General features: G+C 45.3%; 1 long non-coding RNA gene across 1 annotated transcript; it reads right to left on the bottom strand.

Moving 5' to 3' along the window:
* Window positions 1–519: 519 nt before the first annotated feature.
* LOC121446546 lies at window positions 520–17,294 on the bottom strand. The gene is made up of 3 exons (XR_005974063.1): window positions 17,013–17,294; window positions 1,250–1,322; window positions 520–628 (listed from the first exon to the last, which is right to left on the bottom strand). It is a non-coding gene; the product is annotated as an uncharacterized LOC121446546 (long non-coding RNA).
* Between the last annotated feature and the right edge of the window lie 807 nt (window positions 17,295–18,101).

Below are 18,101 nucleotides of genomic sequence, written 5' to 3'. Positions count from 1 at the left end.
ACCTCAACGTCAGTTTGATCTTGCTTCCGGTAATCTCAGGGTGAGAATGTCCTGAGAGCTGTCTTCCCTGTCTTATGTTCTTCTCTAAGGCTGGGATTAAAGGCATAAACCATTGGGATCAAAGGCATGCACCACCTGACTTCTAGGGCAACTAGTGTGGCTACTGAGATTAAACGTGTGTGTTATCATAATCTGTCTAAGACTGGCCAGTGGGACCGTTTTATCCTCGGATCTTTAGGCAGTCTTTATTTATTAAAATACAATTGAAATGCCAATACACCTCTTCAGTCAATTTACCATACATGCTTCTTTTAATTAAATTTTGGAAATTATCATTATTGTGTATGAGAGGGGAGGATTGCCAGGACACGCTTGTGGAGGCCGGAGGACAACCCTTGTGAAATCGGTTCTCTCTTTCACTCTGCGTGTGTTACGTAGATTCCCAGGGTGGAAGTCAGGCCTTTTGCCAGCCCCAGACTTGGGTCTCAATGGCAATCTGTTCTCTGTATGTAGAACTCACCACAGCTGCAGCCACTGCAACATTCCCAGGCACCCAGACGGGTGAGGGGCTCTGCAGCTCCTGCTGCATCAGCTCGCGGGATATCTGCCTTGGTGCCGAAGTAAAATCCTGCGATAGAAGAACACAGACGCCCAGCTGATGGTTTTCCACTATCTCCTTATGCACAACCTCGAAGGATATTGGTATTTATGGTTAGGAGCTTCCCAACACGTCAGCTTCCTACGTAGAGAAACTCCTCAAAGCAGTCTATAGATAAAATGGGAGTTTAGAGTACTTGCCTAGCATGCACGGATTCTTGGAGCCAATCCCTAGTATACACCTGTATGACACACACCTGTATGACACACACATGTATGATACACACCTGTATGACACACCTGTATGACACACCTGTATGACACACACCTATATGACACACACCTATATGACACACACCTATATGACACACCTGTATGACACACACCTGTATGACACACACCTGTATGACACACACACATGTATGACACACACCTATATGACACACACCTATATGACACACCTGTATGACACACACCTGTATGACACACACCCATATGACACACCTGTATGACACACACCTGTATGACACACACCTATATGACACACACCTATATGACACACCTGTATGACACACACCTGTATGACACACACCTGTATGACACACACATGTATGACACACACATGTATGACACACACATGTATGACACACACCTGTAGTTCCAGCAGGAAGAGCAGAAATCCAAGGTCATCTTGAGCCATGTAGAGAGGTCAATGCTGTTCTGACCTGCATGGGACACAGTCTCGAAATTAAAAAATGGAGCTTAGATGACTCAACAGTTCAGAGCCTTTGCTCAGTAGTCATGAGGGCTAGAATTTGAATCCCAGCATCTCTGTAATAAGCCAGGTGTCCCCACAAACGCCTATGACCCCAGCTCTCAGGGAAGATTGCTGGCACTTGCTGGTTTGCAGTCTCGCCTAGAAGTCATGAACCTGAGGTTCAGGGAGAAATCTTGACCTGAAAGGAATGGATGGGGAGTGTGCTGGAGAGTTTTAGCTTGACATGAGCTAAAGTCATCTGAGAGGAGGGAACCTCAATTATGAAAATGCTTCTACAATACAGGGTTAAAGGAAAACCTCCAGGGCATTTTCTTATTTAGTGATTGATGAGAGAGGGCCCAGGCCATTGTGGGTGGTGCCATCCATAGGCTGGTGGCCCTGGGTTCTATGAGAAAGAAGGTTGAGCAAGTCAAGATGGTCAAACCAATAAGCAACTCCCTCCACAGCCTCTGCATCAGCTCCTGTCTCCAGGTTCCTGCCCTGTTTGAGTTCCTGTCCTGACTTCCTTCAATGATGGTCTATAACACAGAAGCATAAGCCAAATAAACCCTTTCCTCCCCAGCTTGCTTTGGGTCATGGCATTTTATCATAGCAATAGAAGCCCTAACTAAGACAGACACTGACAGAGGACGCTCAGCACCTCATGTAGCCTCTTCAAGCACACAGACACGGCCACCCTCACACACAGGTACATATACACAGAGACATGCATACTGCATAAAATAAACAAACTTTAAGAAACAAACTGGGCCGGGCAGTGGTGGCGCATGTCTTTAATCCCAGCACTCGGGAGGTAGAGGCAGGCGGATCTCTGTGAGTTCAAGGCCAGCCTGGTCTACAAGAGTTAGTTTCAGGACAGGCTCCAAAGCTACACATAGAAACCCTAAGAAAAACCAAAAGAAAGAAAGAAAGAAAGAAAGAAACAAACAAACAAACAAACAAACTGGACTATTATATAAATAAGATGACCCTGGGCTGATAACTATTGGTGAAGCTCACTTTTTTTATTTTTTATTTATTTATTTATTTAGTTTTTGGTTTTTCAAGACAGGGTTTCTCTGTGGCTTTGGAGCCTGTCCTGGAACTAGCTCTTGTAGACCAGGCTGGTCTCGAACTCAGAGATCCGCCTGCCTCTGCCTCCCGAGTGCTGGGATTAAAGGCATGCACCACCACCGCTCGGCTCACTTTTTTAAAAATAAGATTCATTTCTTATTTATATCTATGCCTGTGGGTATGTGCACCTGAGTGCAGGTGCCCAGGAAGAGCAGAGGCATCAGATGCCCCTGGAGCTGGAGTTACAAGTGGTTTTGATCCGCAAGACATGGATGCTGGGAACTGAGCTCAGGTCCTCCATAAGAGCAGTGTTCTTTTTGTAAATTTTATTTATTTTATGAGCATTGGTATTTTGCGTGTACATCTGTGCGAGGGTGTTGGATCATCTGGAACTGGAATTACAGACGGTTGTGTGCTGCCATGTGGGAGTTGGGAATTGAACCTGGGTCCTCCAGAAGAGCAGTCAGTGCTCCTAACCACTGAGCCATCTCTCCAACTCCCTGGAGTGCTGTCCCAAGGGGCAACTGAGCAACCGATTGGACAGCTCACTTGGATTAAACAAACTCTAAGATGTATAGTGAACTGCAAGGGGCGTGGATTTGGAGTAAGAACCCGAGCTGAGACCCCATTCTAAGTCTAGCTATAGGATGATTGTGATGCTATAGGATGGTTTATGTGTGTATTTTTAAATAAAAATGAAAGGCAAATGATTTTATTTTATTTTATTTTTTAATATTTATTTATTTATTATGGATACAATATTCTGTTTGCATATATGCTTACAGGCTAGAAGAGGGCACCAGACCCCATTACAAATGGTTGTGAGCCACCATGTGGTTGCTGGGAATCGAACTCAGGTCCTTTGGAAGAGCACGCAATGCTCTTAACCGCTGAGCCATCTCTCCAGCCCAAGGCAAATGATTTTAAATACCTATTTGAGTACAAGTAACTCAGCTAATAAGACAGCACATCACAAATTATTTATTTCCCTTCTTCTGCCTTTTTCCAGTACCGAGACTCTACAATTTCCTGGCCTCCAGGTTTTGTCTTAAATAGCATTGGCCAGCCTGATGCACAGTGGTAATAATCCCGCCTCCAAGCCTGACCATCTGAGTTTGCATCTCGAGGCCGCATCTCGGGGCCCACGTGATGAAAGGAGACCACACCCAGGCCCTCGTGTTTGCTGGACCAGCACTTGACTGACTGAGCCATCTCCTCAGCTCAAGTCTTAAGAAGCCCTCACATATCTAAGGAACTTTCCTGGTGTCTTCAGGAAGATTCATTTGGTCAGGTATAAAATACATTTTTGTGCAAATGAGCTTAATGCCTTGATAGAAGGCAGTGACACTCTTATATATTCTTCTATTCAATTTGCTATATTATCTCAGTTAGAAAATGGAATAAGAAGCTGGCCTCTCCCACATATCGAACTGGGAAAGAACATTTCATATTTTCAAGTAATTCTGGGTGTCCTCCCTTGACACTGTACTAAAGCCGAAGAAGGAGTTGTTCCTTACAACGAAGTAGCCACGTGACACCAATAGCTCTATCGCTGAGCCTCCTGCTGCACCCAGAACCCTTTGATCTGCATTTTCATAAGTGGAAAAGGAATCTTTCCCTGTGTACGATTTTGTGGCTACCATGCAATTGGCCAACTGGAAAATTTGGTTCACTGAGTTATATATCTTGCAAATGTTTGCACATTTCATTAAATGATATCAAAGCAGTCACAATCATTTATGTGACCACAAGGCTCATCAGAAAACATTTTCAGGTCCTAGGGATCTGAGCCCAGAGAGACGGGCACAGCTCTCTCTACACTTGAACTTCAGACCTTGTCTTGATTCTGGTGCTGAGGACAGAACCTCACACCTCGTGAGCGAGGCCATCATCACTGACATCAAATACAAAAACAAAAAATTGCTTTCTTTGAAATAACCAGATTGTTTTGTTCCTTTTCAGGCGACAGTGATGCTACCTGAAAGCAGCAGGCAGGTTAGCTTGCAGTTCACACGTGTGTTCCCTTGATCCTCCAATCCATAGGCTGCAGGGTGCTTTGTGGGTAATCCCTAGTTGTTCCATGGAATAGGATGAAAAATGTACGCTCAGGTTCAAACTTACGGAAATGAGAGTTCTCGTTCCACCCAGGACGCTCCTCCTTTCCTGTGAGTGTGTGGAGGTGAGGAGCAGTGGTGACCAGTGTAGCTGGCACCATGGCCCAGCCGCACCGCACAAACGACACCACAGGAAGGAGGCCAATAAGGAGCTAGTTACACAGCGACAGTGGGGAGATTTCAAAGACCCATGGGACTCATGGACGCTGCTTTGACAATACCTGTTTTACTACATCCTCTTGGCTTACTTAGGACTAAGAAAGTCGTAATCTTTCTTCCCCATATTGACATCCATTTTCCACAGGTGTCTTATGTTTGACGTTGTAGGAATCAAGAATAATATTCGTGGCTGGGCGGCGGTGGCGCACACCTTTAATTCCAGCACTCGGGAGGCAGAGGCAGGCAGATCTCTGTGAGTTCGAGGCCAGCCTGGTCTACAAGAGCTAGTTCCAGGATAGGCTCCAAAGCTACAGAGAAACCCTGTCTCAAAGAAAAAAAAATTTTGTTATTCTGACTGCTTTCAGAACTGATAGTGTTCTTATTTTGTACCTGGATCTAGTTACCTTTTTCTTTAATATAGTGATCTTTGAGCTAGAAGCTTAAAAAACTTTTCTATTTTGACTTCCTTCCCATTCTCCCCTCTACTTAGACACAGCAGTTATTAGTTTTTAATTAGTTTTATTTTATTTTTATGTATATTTATGCACCATATGCATGCTCAGTGCCGGCAGAAGCCAGAAGAGGCCATTGTATTCTGTGACTGGAATTATAGATGGTTGTGAGCTACCATGTGGTTGCTGGCATCAAATCTGGGTCCACCAGAAGAGCAGCCCGTGCCATCAGCCACTGAACGGTCTCCAGGGCCCCCGGAAACAATGGCAATTCTGGAATTTCATGTTTTCTGTCCTCTACTGCCATAATCCTTCTCTCATTATTTCATTCACTGACATTTTTTATTACACTTATTTGTTTTGTGTGGGAGGCTCCCATGGCAACATGCAGAGGTCAGAAGATAGCCTGGGGATGTTGGTTCTCTCTTTCCACCATGTGGGCCCTGGGATTGAACTCAGATCGTCAGGCTTGACTGCAGACACCTTTGTCCACCGAGCCAACTCACCAGCCCTTTCCAGTCATCCTCTTCCCTCATTCTCAGCATGTTTGCCTTTCTGCTATTACTCCCTGAGACATCTATGACAAGCTCTATGTCGGTTTATGTTGAACTGCTTTGAATCTTTCTCTTGTTTATTGCTGATTTGATTTCCTTACAAGTGTTCCCATACTTTATGTTCAGTGCGTTTTATGTCGCTATCTTTTCAGCTCCCTCCTTCCCCCTTTATGATTGATTTTTGCTCCCCTTTTGGAGATGTGTGCCCTTGCATCCCAATGAAGACCTAGCTACTACCAAACGGAACAGGAGCTGTGGGTTTCCCTTGGCTCCAGCAGCACTAGTCTGTGGAGTACCTCAGCCGAGTGCCGGCAGCTCGATGCCTGGGTCTGTCACACATCTCTTCAAGTAGCTTTGACGGAACAAGAGGACATCTTCTAACTTCTGAAGCTGAGATGTAGGAAAGTACAGCTTCTGTCACTTGGTATTTTCCTCAGCTTGGGGAGAAATTCTTCCCGGAACTTTCATGGCGTCTCTACCATCCCTTGCCCTGAGCTTTTCTGTGAAGGTAAAGGATTACTTCAGATGAGTTTAGGAAAATCGACCTGTATCGGTCTGTCCGCAGAATGTAGAATCTTTTCATCATCCTCTTTTGTGTTTTTTTGTTTTGTTTTTCGAGACGGGTTTCTCAGTGTTAGCTCCGGCCATCCTGGGACTAGCACAGCAGACCAGGGTGGTCTCTGACTCCCAAGTGTTGGGACTAAGGGCGCACACCACCTCTGCCCTGCTGTCATTAGTATCTTAAGGAGGGGGGGTTGTGTTGCTCTTAATTTGAGTGGACCGACCGTCAGGGCAGCAGGAGTGTGAGACTCTGGGCAGACGGTGTCCCATCAGGAAATGAAGGTTGCTGCCGGCCAGGGGACGGGCTCTTTCCATTCAGTCCAGTCCTGGTAGTAGTGTTGCTCACATTTAGGTTGGGTCTGCTAGATGTTTCTGAAGCATATTATTATTATAATTGTCATAATGGAGGCAGCATCTCACTGTGTTCCTGTCTGGCCTGGAACTCGCTATGGAGACCAGCATCACATCCCTGGCCCATAAAGTCTCATTTTTATTTCATACTGAAAAATGCATCTTGTTCAACTCTAAAAATCCCTATCATCTTAACAAATCTTGAGACTGTTCACAAGTCCAAAAACCTCTTCTGAGACCTAAAGCACCCTCTTAACTGTTAGCCGATGTAAAATCAAAATACAGGTGACATACTTCCCATATACAATGGCAAAAAATAAAGATTCCCATTCCAGAAGGGATGAATGGAGGCATAGTAAGGGAAGATCGGAACAGAGGAAGACTAAAACCCAGGAGGGAAAAATAACCGAATCCTGCAGTTCTATGTCAGGCATGACATGCTTGCGGCGGAATCATTCCGGATCCAGAGGGCTTGAGTAGCCCCTGCCCCTCAGCTCTGCTGTGGGCAGCATACCTTGCCTCTTCTAGACCAGCTCCACACTGCTCCCGCGGGTTTCCCCGACACTCGTCACACGGTCCTGGCATCTCCAACAACTTGGGGCTTCAGCACAGAATTCATCTTCACAGCTTCATTTGGAGCCCCTCGGAGCCTACTTACAGAAAGCCTGACTCCACCAACATGGCTTGTCTTCGGCAGCGTCTGGAGCCTTAGCACAGGCTCCGCACTGGCACCCCCTGGACAGCTGCTCAGATTGGCTGTCAGCGGAAGTGTGCCCGGCCCTGCGGCCCAAGGCTCATCGGCAGGTACCTTCTCAGGAGGCTGTTTTCCAGCAGGGAACCCCTCCAGTGGCGCTCTCCTCTCAAATGAATTCGTTTGTTCACAAAATGGAACCTTAAAAGTGAGTTGATTACACATGGAAGGCCTGCACTTTTCTAATGGGAAGGGCAACGGACTGGGAAGAGAGGAGGGAATGTAAGCGTATTAGGGGTGGGGTACAAGTAAGTGCAGGTGTCCATGGTGTTGAATCTGCTGAAGATAAAGGTACGGGCAGTTGTGTGCCAGCTGAAATGGGCGCTGGGAACTAAATTCAGATCCTCCGGAAGAGCAGAAAGGGGTCTTGACCCCTCACTGATGACTTCCCTGGTAGTCAGGATTCTGGTTGTTGTTATGTGTGTGTGTGTGTGTGTGTGTGTGTGTGTGTTTTGTTTTCCGAGACAGGGTTTCTCTGTAGCTTTGGATCCTGCCCTGGAACTAGCTCTTTTTTTTTTTTTTTAAATTTATTTATTTATTATGTATACAATATTCTGTCTGTATGCCTGAAGGCCAGAAGAGGGCGCCAAACCCCTTTACAGATGGTTGTGAGCCACCATGTGGTTGCTGGGAATTGAACTCAGGACCTTTGGAAGAGCAGGCAATGCTCTTAACCACTGAGCCATCTCTCCTGCCCCTGGAACTAGCTCTTGTAGACCAGGTTGGCCTCAAACTCAAGGAGATCCGTCTGCCTATACCACCCGAGTGCTGGGATTAAAGGTGTGCACCACCGCGGCCCAGCTGTGGTCAGGATTCTGTACTCTTGCTCACTGAGCCTCACGTCCCACCCCCATAATGATTTTAAGTCTCAGCAAAATGACCATGAAGGTCAAGGCTCCCAGGGGTCCTTCATTTAGAGAGCATAGCCCTCCAAGCCACCGAACGTGGTGGACTGTGAGCACTGGTTCAGAAATAGGAAATACATTTTTGGACGACAAAAGAAGCTTTTGGTGAGGGAAATTACGTGGCTCTGGGCTGCAGATTTCAGAGTGTATTTGACTTATTTTAAAGAAGGTCCTATTAAGTCAGGTGGGTTTTTATAGTTGCCGCTTTGAACTTTCCCGAAAGCCTTTAAGTCGTAAGCCGCCTCTTGTTTTGATCTTGGCAGGTTGCTATAGCTTCTGTCAGGACCTTGCAGCTTGTCTAGCCACCGAGGCAAACCACACACGCTGGGCCTTAGCAGAAACGCGGACCAGAACAATGCAGGTCTCAGGCGCGTCTCAGGGAGCTCAGCTCGGTCTCAACTTTCAGGTCTGGCCCTGGTCTTCTGCAACCTGTGTGAGCTTTGGAGTTATTTGGAGAAAGCAGAGGACCTAGAAAGCAGCCCCAGCCCAAGCAAGAATTTGAGGTCAAGGAGAAAAACCAGGATTTCGTGTGTGTTTCTTTCTTTTATTTTTGTTTTTTTTTTATTTATTGAGTTTATTCTATTTATTTTTACATGTGAGTGTTTAGCCTGCCTAGATGAGCGTGTACCACATGAATACTTGGTGCCTGTGGAGGTCATAAGATGGTATCTTATCCCCTGGATAGCAAAGTTGCAGATGGTTGTGGACCATGTGGGGGCTAGGACTTGAACCCAGGTCCTCTGGAAGAACAGTCAGTGATCTTAACCACTTAACCATCTCCCCAACCCCCTCATGTGTGTTTCTTTTAGGAGCCTGTAGGTAGAAAACAGTTGCTTTAAAAATACAAACTGGCCAAATCCATGTGGATTTCATGCCCTTGTTAATTTATTTGTGAATCTGTCAGAATGACTGGGTTCTAAGATTAATAATTCTAAGCCAGGCGGTGGTGGCACATGCCTTTAATCCCAGTACTCGGGAGGAAGAGGCAGATCTCTGTGAGTTTGAGGCCAGTCTGGTCTACAGAGTGAGTATCAGGATAGGTTTCAAAGCTACAGAGAAACCCTGTCTCGAAAAAAAAAAAAAAAGAATAATTTCTCAAAAATAGAGCCAGGTATGGGGGCACATTGGAAGCATTAATCTAATTAGTCTTAATCAATAAAAACCTGGAGTCAGATATCAGGGTAAAAACCTGAAAGATCAAAGAGCCAGGAGCAGCCACCAATTGCCCAATTGCTTCCTACCTGTCTCCTTCCTACACCCAAAGGGCTGAGATCCTGTCTCCACCCCACCTTATCACTTCTGAGTGCTGAAATGTGCTGGAAATAAGGCATGAGCCACAATTGCCCAGTTTCTATGGTTAACTAGGGCCTTGCTCCGCCCTCTGACATCCAGGCCAGCTTTTTTGTCAGAACACAACAATATACCCCAGAACAATATGCCTTTACTCCCACCGCAGCACTCAGGAGGCAGAGACAGGTTCTCCCTGCAGACCCACTTTCACGAATGGCTATTGCATTTAATATATATATATATATATATATATATATATATATATATAATCTCAGTCAGTGTTCTATTGCTGGTAGAAGACATCGTGACCACAGCAACTGGCTGGCTTACAATTTCAGAGCAGGGTTAGTCCATTATCATGGGGCGGGAAGCATGGCTGTACATAGGCAGACATAGTGCTGGAGAAGTAACTGATAGTTCTACATTCAGATCCATAGGCAGCAGGAAGACAGAAAGCCACTGGGCCTGACTTGGACCTTTGGGCCTCAAAGCCCACTCCCAGGGGCATACTTCCTCCAGTAAGTAGAGGAGGAATAGCTGTGCCTGCTTGTGGAGGCCCAAAAATGTGAGCCTATTTCCACCTTGACCACAGGTCAGAGAGTTGGAACTCACCTCTATTCCTTCAAGGTTACTGTCTGTTTCTACCTCAAACAAAGGTGGATTTAGATCAGAGGTCTACTTTCTCAGGATTATTGTCAACAGGTGTGGCTAATAGCCAGACCTTGTATTTCAGATATAGAGACGTGGCTATGTTTCTACCTCAAACAAAAGTCTAAGGATCCAACTAAGTTCCTACTCCCTTAAGGGGAAAACAATGGATTCCACCCATGGAGTGGTTTGCCTACAGAATGTTTTGGTCTAGGGCGTGAGCGTGACTTGTTTGGTTCTAGCAACAGAATGTTTAACTATGAATGTAGCCCTCAAACTTCAACTGGTCCATTTGTTTCCTTGTATCATGTTAATGCAGTTTCTCATCTTATGCCTACTTTTTGGAATCAGAGTATTTTATGTAATTGGAATTAAACACAGGTGACTTCGGTATTCACCGGAACCCCCTCCTGGTACTATCCTAAATGTTTCTGTTTTATTATTTTACTCACATCTTTGTACTCTTTACGTATTTTTCTGATCCCCACATCCCTACCCTGGCAAGTGATGTTTTTGTTGAGGCTGGTCCCCAGCACCTGCTGCAGCAAATGCCGCCATTCCCTAAGCATTCAAATATATGCGCCCATGGGGGCCATTCCCATCTAAACCACCACATATGTGCATATACAGGCATATTCCCAAATATAACCTGCTCCGTCCATATAATGTTACTTGTATACATGTTTTCAGGGCATTTGGCATTGGACAACCAGTTGGTGTGCTCTTCCCTGGGGAAGACCACTCTCCTGCTCCCGGCTTCAACCATTTGATTATAGTTCTTTGTGTAGGGTTGCAGCCTGGTGGGATAGCCACTCCCGTCCACTTTACCATGTCTACTGGTGTCAGCTTTGCTCAGATCAAGTTTGGGCAGTCATATTGGTGAGACTTTAGGGGTGTAGCCTCTAACGTCACTGAAGAACATCACTTAAGAGATTTTTTTAAAAAAATATTTATTTATTTATTATGCATACAATATTCTGTCTGTGTGTATGTCTGCAGGCCAGAAGAGGGCACCAGACCTCATTACAGATGGTTGTGAGTCACCATGTGGTTGCTGGGAATTGAACTCAGGACCTCTGGAAGAGCAGGCAATGCTCCTAACCACTGAGCCATCTCTCCAGCCCTTAAGAGATTATTTTGAACAATGTGGGAAGCTTGAAGTGAGGGGAAGCATGATACTACTGTAGCTAATTTCAATTTATAGTATAGAAGCCAGGTGTGGTGGCTTATAACTGAAATACCAGCATCTGGGGGACTGAGGCAGGTGGGTTGCTTGCTGTTAGTTCAAGATCAGCCTAATCTACATAGCAAGTTTTGATGAATCAGCCTAACTCTGTTTTAAGATTAGAAGCCATCTTGTTATAAGGTCAAAGATTAAGTTCATTCCTGTCTTCTGTAGAACTTGGATTTGACTACGTCTTGGCCCACGATCTGGAATTTGACATATCTCACACACCCCTAACCTCCACCCTGATAAGACATTCTGCCAAATAATTTTGAGATGTTCACTCAAGTTCCTGCATAACCAAAAACCTTGGACACCCCATTCCCTTGCAGGTTTTTTGGCTTTATAAACCCCACTCTTTTGTATGTTTAATGCTATTTTCTCAAACCCCACTTTAGGGAGTATAGCACCATCTGACAGAAAATAAAGCTTCCATAATTTGACCAAAGAAGTTGGGTAAAGGTCTTTACTCTCATTCAGTGGGATTAACACCTCCAGCTGTTCTGCAGAGACTCCATTCCAAAGACACAGAAACAGACTTATGATCTACAGAATGGAATGAAGGACTCAGGAGTAAACCCATGAAGCTATAATCATCCAATTCATGACAAAGCTTCCAGACAGCTTCCTTAATGAGCAGTCCTGGGAACACTGGATGTCCACATGCAGAAGGTTGAAATGAGGTTCCTGTTTCTATTATAGTCTCATAGACTAGAAAGTGCACCTCAACAAGGACCAGAGACCTTAATATGAGACACTGTTAAAGGGAAACATTTCCAGATCCAGGCACAGCAATGGCTTTCCAGCTGTGGCTCACGTCACTCAGGAAAGAGCGAGTCTTGATAAAAGGATTTAAAAGTTCCTACACAGCCGAGGAAAAGCTACCAGAGTGAGCCTTCACCCTAGAGAACGGGAGAGAGGCTTTGGCAGCTATTCATCTGACAGAAAATTAGTGCCCAGGGGAGATACATGAAGAACTCAAAGCTTAAACATCAAAAGAACAAATAATCCAGTAAATGAATGTGCAAATGAAATAAGCAGTCACTTTTCAAATCAAGTATAAAGAGCAATGAATGTATGGAAAGGATGTTCGAGAACTGGTTCAGCAGTTTAGAGCACTGGCTACTCTTCAAGAGAACACAGGTTTAATTCCCAGCACCCACACAACATCTAACAACTGTCTAACTCAGTTGCAGGGAACAAAGTCTTCTGGATTCCTCTGGCACTGTATGTATATGGTACACCAATACACAGTACCCTTACATATAAAATAAAACAAATAATCTTTTTTTAATTTTAAGAAACTTAAAAAATTTTAACAAAAACCAGTATTTATAAGTTTGTATAGTCAAGAAATTGAGAGAATTCCCAGTAGGCTAACTTCAAAGGGATGTATATTTGTCATAGAAAATATTTTAAAATGAATCTTAGCCGGGCGATGGTGGCACACGCCTTTAATCCCAGCACTTGGGAGGCAGAGGCAGGCGGATCTCTGTGAGTTCGAGACCAGCCTGGTCTACAGAGCTAGTTCCAGGACAGGCTCCAAAGCCACAGAGAAACCCTGTCTTGAAAAACCAAAAAAAAAAAAAAAAAAAAAAAAGAATCTTGAAGAAAACAAGAACTAATTAATTTTATATAAGTGATCTTGAGTAAGATCAATAACTGATTTGTAAAAACTCAGTGGCATGACAAAGAATCCTAAAAGAAAAACTATTGACAATTCTATACCCAACACAACTATCATTCAACCATTAAGCGGAGTCTGGAGCTATAGCTCAATGGTGGAGCACTTGGCTAACATGCACAAAGGCCTAGATTGGGTTCCCAGCACAGAAGGAAGCAGGGAGAAAGAAAAAGGAATTAAGCCAGTTTCACATGAAAACAAAACACAAACCAGAGACTTAATTACTAGACACCTGCCCCATAAGAAACTAAAATGAACCCCTTACAATGACAGGTGTAAATTCAATCCCATCAGTAATTACACTGGGCCAGAGGGTGTAGCTCAGCTGGTAAAGCACTCACCATACACGGGGCCTTGAACTCCATCTCCAGTACTGGATGAAACAGGCATGCTGGCACACGCCTTTAATCTCAATCCTTTTAACCCCAGCACTCAGGAGGCACAGGCAGGTGGATCTCTGTGAGTTTGAGGCCAGCCTGGTCTACATAATGACTTCTAGGCCAGCTAGAGCTGTATAGAGAGTCCCCTTCTTTTAACAAACAAACAGAAAAGTTGGGGAGGAGGAAAGAAAGTGAAATGCAGGTGCAGTCTGAAAGCAGATCAATTGCCTAGTGTGTGCAAGGCATCTAGAAAAGATGCCCAGGGCTGGAGAGATGGCTCAGTGGTTAAGAGCACTGCCTGCTCTTCCAAAGGTCCTGAGTTCAATTCCCAGCAACCGCATGGTGACTCACAACCATCTGTAGTGAGGTCTGGTGCCCTCTTCTGGCCTGCAGGCAGACATACAGACATGCAGACAGAATACTGAGAATACTGTATACATAATAAAAAATAAATCTTTAAAAAAAGAAAAGAAAAGAAAAGATGCCCAGCACTGTTTCCGGGTGTCACCATCTGAACAAGGTCTTTCTAGGTTTCAGAGTTTTATTCAAAGAACTAGCTTTCAAAATGGCAGAGGACTGTATTCAAAAGCAGAGGTAACAGTGCAGATCAGGTGCCTGATGCTGTGGCTCTTCAGAATTAGGGACTCGAATGTCCCAGTCACTGTCCTATGGGGTCAAAAGGGAGGAGAGGCGGGTCACCAAGAGCAGAGGGTGGAGCTCTGTCTTTATTGATAGGCTTGGGCTATGTAAGCTCTTCTTTGTTGCTTGCAACTTTTCCCATAATGCATCTGATTTTAATCGTAGGTGCGTCCAAGAATGAATAAGCAGAATATAAGGTAAAAACTGCATTTTTGAGAGCACAGTTTGCCTTACTGCGCATGCACCCAGAACCGTTTCAGGCTGGATCAAGCCCCTAGCTCCAGATCTTGAATATGTCCAAATCCGTTCAGGTAGAAACTGAGCACAGAAGTGGGAGTATGGCACTGGCTGCTTTACCAGAAAACGCAGATTCGGTTCCCAGCACCTACGTGTTGACTCACTACCGTGTGTAAATCCAACTCCAGCAGATTTGTCTCCTTCTGATTTTAACAGGCACCAGGGTGCACACGGTGCACTGCCATAAATTAAAATTTTAAAAAAAGACCCTGTGATTATTTTATCTGCCCCTGCACATTAACAGAAAAAAGAAATGGAACACAAAGGAGGAGTTATTGATGGTTGTTGTGAGAGGCGTTATTCCATTGCTGGGAGCTGGGTGTACGTCCAGCTTGATGCAGATGGGGGTACTAGGTTGCTCTGTGCAGTGCTGGGAGAAGGGTGTGTGCACAGTGCATGCAGATGGGACTGCTAGGTTGCCAGATACACTGTTAGAGGAGAGGTCTGAGTGTGTCCCAAGCCAACCGGAGTCCCAAGCTGCTAAGCTATACCCAATGTGCCTCAGCAGCATGAAAAGATAAAGAAAATGCAAATATTGACAAAAGAGATACAAAACACGATCAAACCATATGCTGCGCAAAAGAGCCATATTTGAGATCGAAGGACACAGAGGCTGGAACTGAAAGGGTGTGGGAGGGGAATCTACCAGGTGAATGATAACTGATAGCAGCTAGAGTGGCATAGGAACAATGGTCGCTAGAGGTAAAGGAGGGTTTATAACAGGAGACAAGCGAGCCCAGGCATGGAGGGGCGTGCCCGACACCGCAGCGTTCCAGAGGGAAAGCAGGAAGACTGCGGGTCTAAAGGCGTTGGTAATTGTAGCAAGATTCTGTCTCAGGAATAGAGGGTGCGTGTGAGAGAGAGTCAATCAATAATATAGCAATTATAAATGCATTTGCAATTAACAGCCGAGCCTCAAAAATGGACAGAATTGAAGGAAGCTGTAAGATGATTCAATACCAATAACGTGAGACTTCAATACTTCACACTCAATGGAGCAACTAGACAGGATCAACAAGGACATTATGAACCAAGGCACTGCCCCCTACAGCCTGGCAGCATTTATTCTCAGATGGACACTCCCCAGGGCAAGTTCTTAGGTCACGAGATCTTCTGGATCCACTTTGTTTGTTTGTTTTGTTTTTCAAGACAGGGGTTTCTCTGTGTAGCCCTGGCTGTCCTGGCACTCACTCTGTAGACCAGGTTGGCCTCGAACTCACAGATTAAAGGTGGGAGTCACCACCACCTGGCTTCTCAATTCATTTAAAAGACTGGAAATGATACAACGTTCTGGTATAGGCCTATAACCTAACCACCTCCACAGTCTCAAGGTCAGCCTGGGCAGCTTAGTCAGACCCCACCTCAAATACATAAGTGACTTTTGATGCAGTTCAGTGGTAGAGAGCATGTCTAGAATCTATGAAAGCCTGGGTTCAGTCCTCAGTACTGCACACAAAATTAATAAATTATACAAAGTACAGGAATGAAATGAAGTCAATACAGAAGGCTATTTGGACATTTTACACACACTGGTAACTTATGAAACATAAGGAACACGACAAGTTGTACAATCTTAAGATATTTTTATTTTTTTTGAGACAGGGTCTCTTTCTATAGCCCTGGTTGGCCTCCAACTCACAGAGATCTTCCTGCCTCTGTCACCCAAGTCCTGCAGGCAAAGGCCTATGCTGCTATACCCAGCAAGTCTTCAGATTTTAACTTGCTTTTCCTAAAGGTCCTTAAAGGAAGTAACTTTATAATTGCCTCCTCTTTGGAGATCTCTTTACAACCGTTAAGCGTGGACCATTAAATCCTTTGAAATCTTCAAAGAAATGTAAAGCCTTCCTCTTTTTTTTTTTTTTTTTTTTGAGATGGGGCCTTTCTGTGTGAGTTCAGGATGGCCTTGCACTCTGGAGTGAGGCCTCCACAGCCTCCCAAGTAGGATTACAAGTGTACACAACCGCACCCAACTTAAATTGTTCTGGAGAGCGAGCTGTCAGAGGCTCATAAATACATCCGTGTGATGCTGTCGGTACCAGAATGCCTGTGTGTGAAAGGTTAGACAACGGCCTGGAGGAGTACTGAATCACTGGTGACTGCTGGTCCTCCTCCTTTGCTGGCGATAAGAACAGAGGTGGGGCAGCAGTGGGCAAGGAGACTCAGCCCACACTATGCCCTTCCATTGAGAGCTCTGCTCCGTCACCAGACTCACAGAAAGCACAAAGAAACAGAGGCTCGGGGGCATCTCAAAAGAAGAGTACACACCCCTCCACAGCCGCACTTCCTCTGCCAGGCAGCCGCTGGGACTCCCAGGAGACCCAGAATGGTTTTGTCCTTCTTGAGTAGCAGAGCGCCCAGGATTCAGGTTTCGCTCAGTTGCAATCTAAGCAGCACACGGCAGAGGCTCTCATTCAGAACTAGCCCGTGTAGGAGCAGGTCCAAAGGAGGTTTCACCCAGCAGGCGGGCAGCCTTTTGATATTGCAACTCGACATCTTCACCTGTAAAGTTCATGCCTGAGAACTGCACAGTCGAGTTACAAACAAACCATTAAATCACATACTAACATCTCCTACCTCAAGTAGGGCTGTAAACCGTGCATTCCCGATTGTCCTTGATTGCAGGAGACCCACGGGGTGTGGGTCGGATGTACCTGGTAGAGGAGGAAAGGTCAGGATTTGGACACGGGCTTTGTCTTAAGAGACCACCCTGAGGCTGGGCTGCTGTGACGCACGCTGCAGGCGGAACTCCTGTGTTCAAACTGGCTCTTGGAAGAATAAAGCATTGTTCTTCTCAGTTCGGTAGCCACGGGTTGGACTTTACCAGGTCAAGGATGTTAACGTTTTCAGACAGCTGGTTAGCTGACGGCTGGGTGTGGTCTGCAGGGGATGGAACAAGTCATAGCCTCTCAGAGGGCAGAACTGTTAGCCATCGACCTTAGACCGGGAAACGCAGAGTCAATCTTTGAGCAAGGAAATACATAGGTGACCAGCAGTCAGAAGTTGAAGGCATCCCAAGGAGTGACATAAGGCATCAGGGTGAAGGGCACTCTGGTTTCAGTTGACAGAGCCAGGGAAGATGCAGAGGGGAGCTCCTGGAGCCAAAACCATCTTAGGCTCTCTTAGACCCGTCAGACAAACAGTGGGTTTGGTTTTTTGGTGTTTTTTTTTTAAAAAAACTATAAAAAATGTTGTGTGTGTGTGTGTGTGTGTGTGTGTGTGTGTGATATGTGCACAGGTACGCTCACCCATGTTTGCACATGTGGACAGAGGTCAGAGGTTAATATCAGGTGTCTTCTAGGACTCTCAACCTTTCTATCTATCTATCTATCTATCTATCTATCTATCTATCTATTTTTGAGACAAGATCTCTCCCTAAATACTAGCTAGCCAGCAAGCTCCCCCCTCCCCCCCCTCGATATCACGCTACGTCTGCACCGGGGTTACAGGAACACGCCTCCAGATCCAACTTTTACCTGGGTGCCCAGGATCCAAACTCAGTGCCCCGTGCTTGGTCAGCAGGCACACTTCTCCCCCTAGGCCATCCCTTCAGCCCCACACTGTTTATTTTTTCCCCCATGCCATTTACTTTTAACCTTTGCATCTGGCCTAACATTCTCATGACTGTTGGGTAAACCTCTTGGAATGTATTGTTAAGCTTAGTTA

Source organism: Microtus oregoni, unplaced genomic scaffold (genome assembly GCF_018167655.1).
Source record: "Microtus oregoni isolate MIOR12 unplaced genomic scaffold, Mior012 000003F_ref0000135, whole genome shotgun sequence".
Lineage (NCBI taxonomy): Eukaryota > Metazoa > Chordata > Mammalia > Rodentia > Cricetidae > Microtus > Microtus oregoni.
Note: the sequence above shows the minus strand (reverse complement) of the source record. Positions and strands in the feature narration are given on the sequence as shown.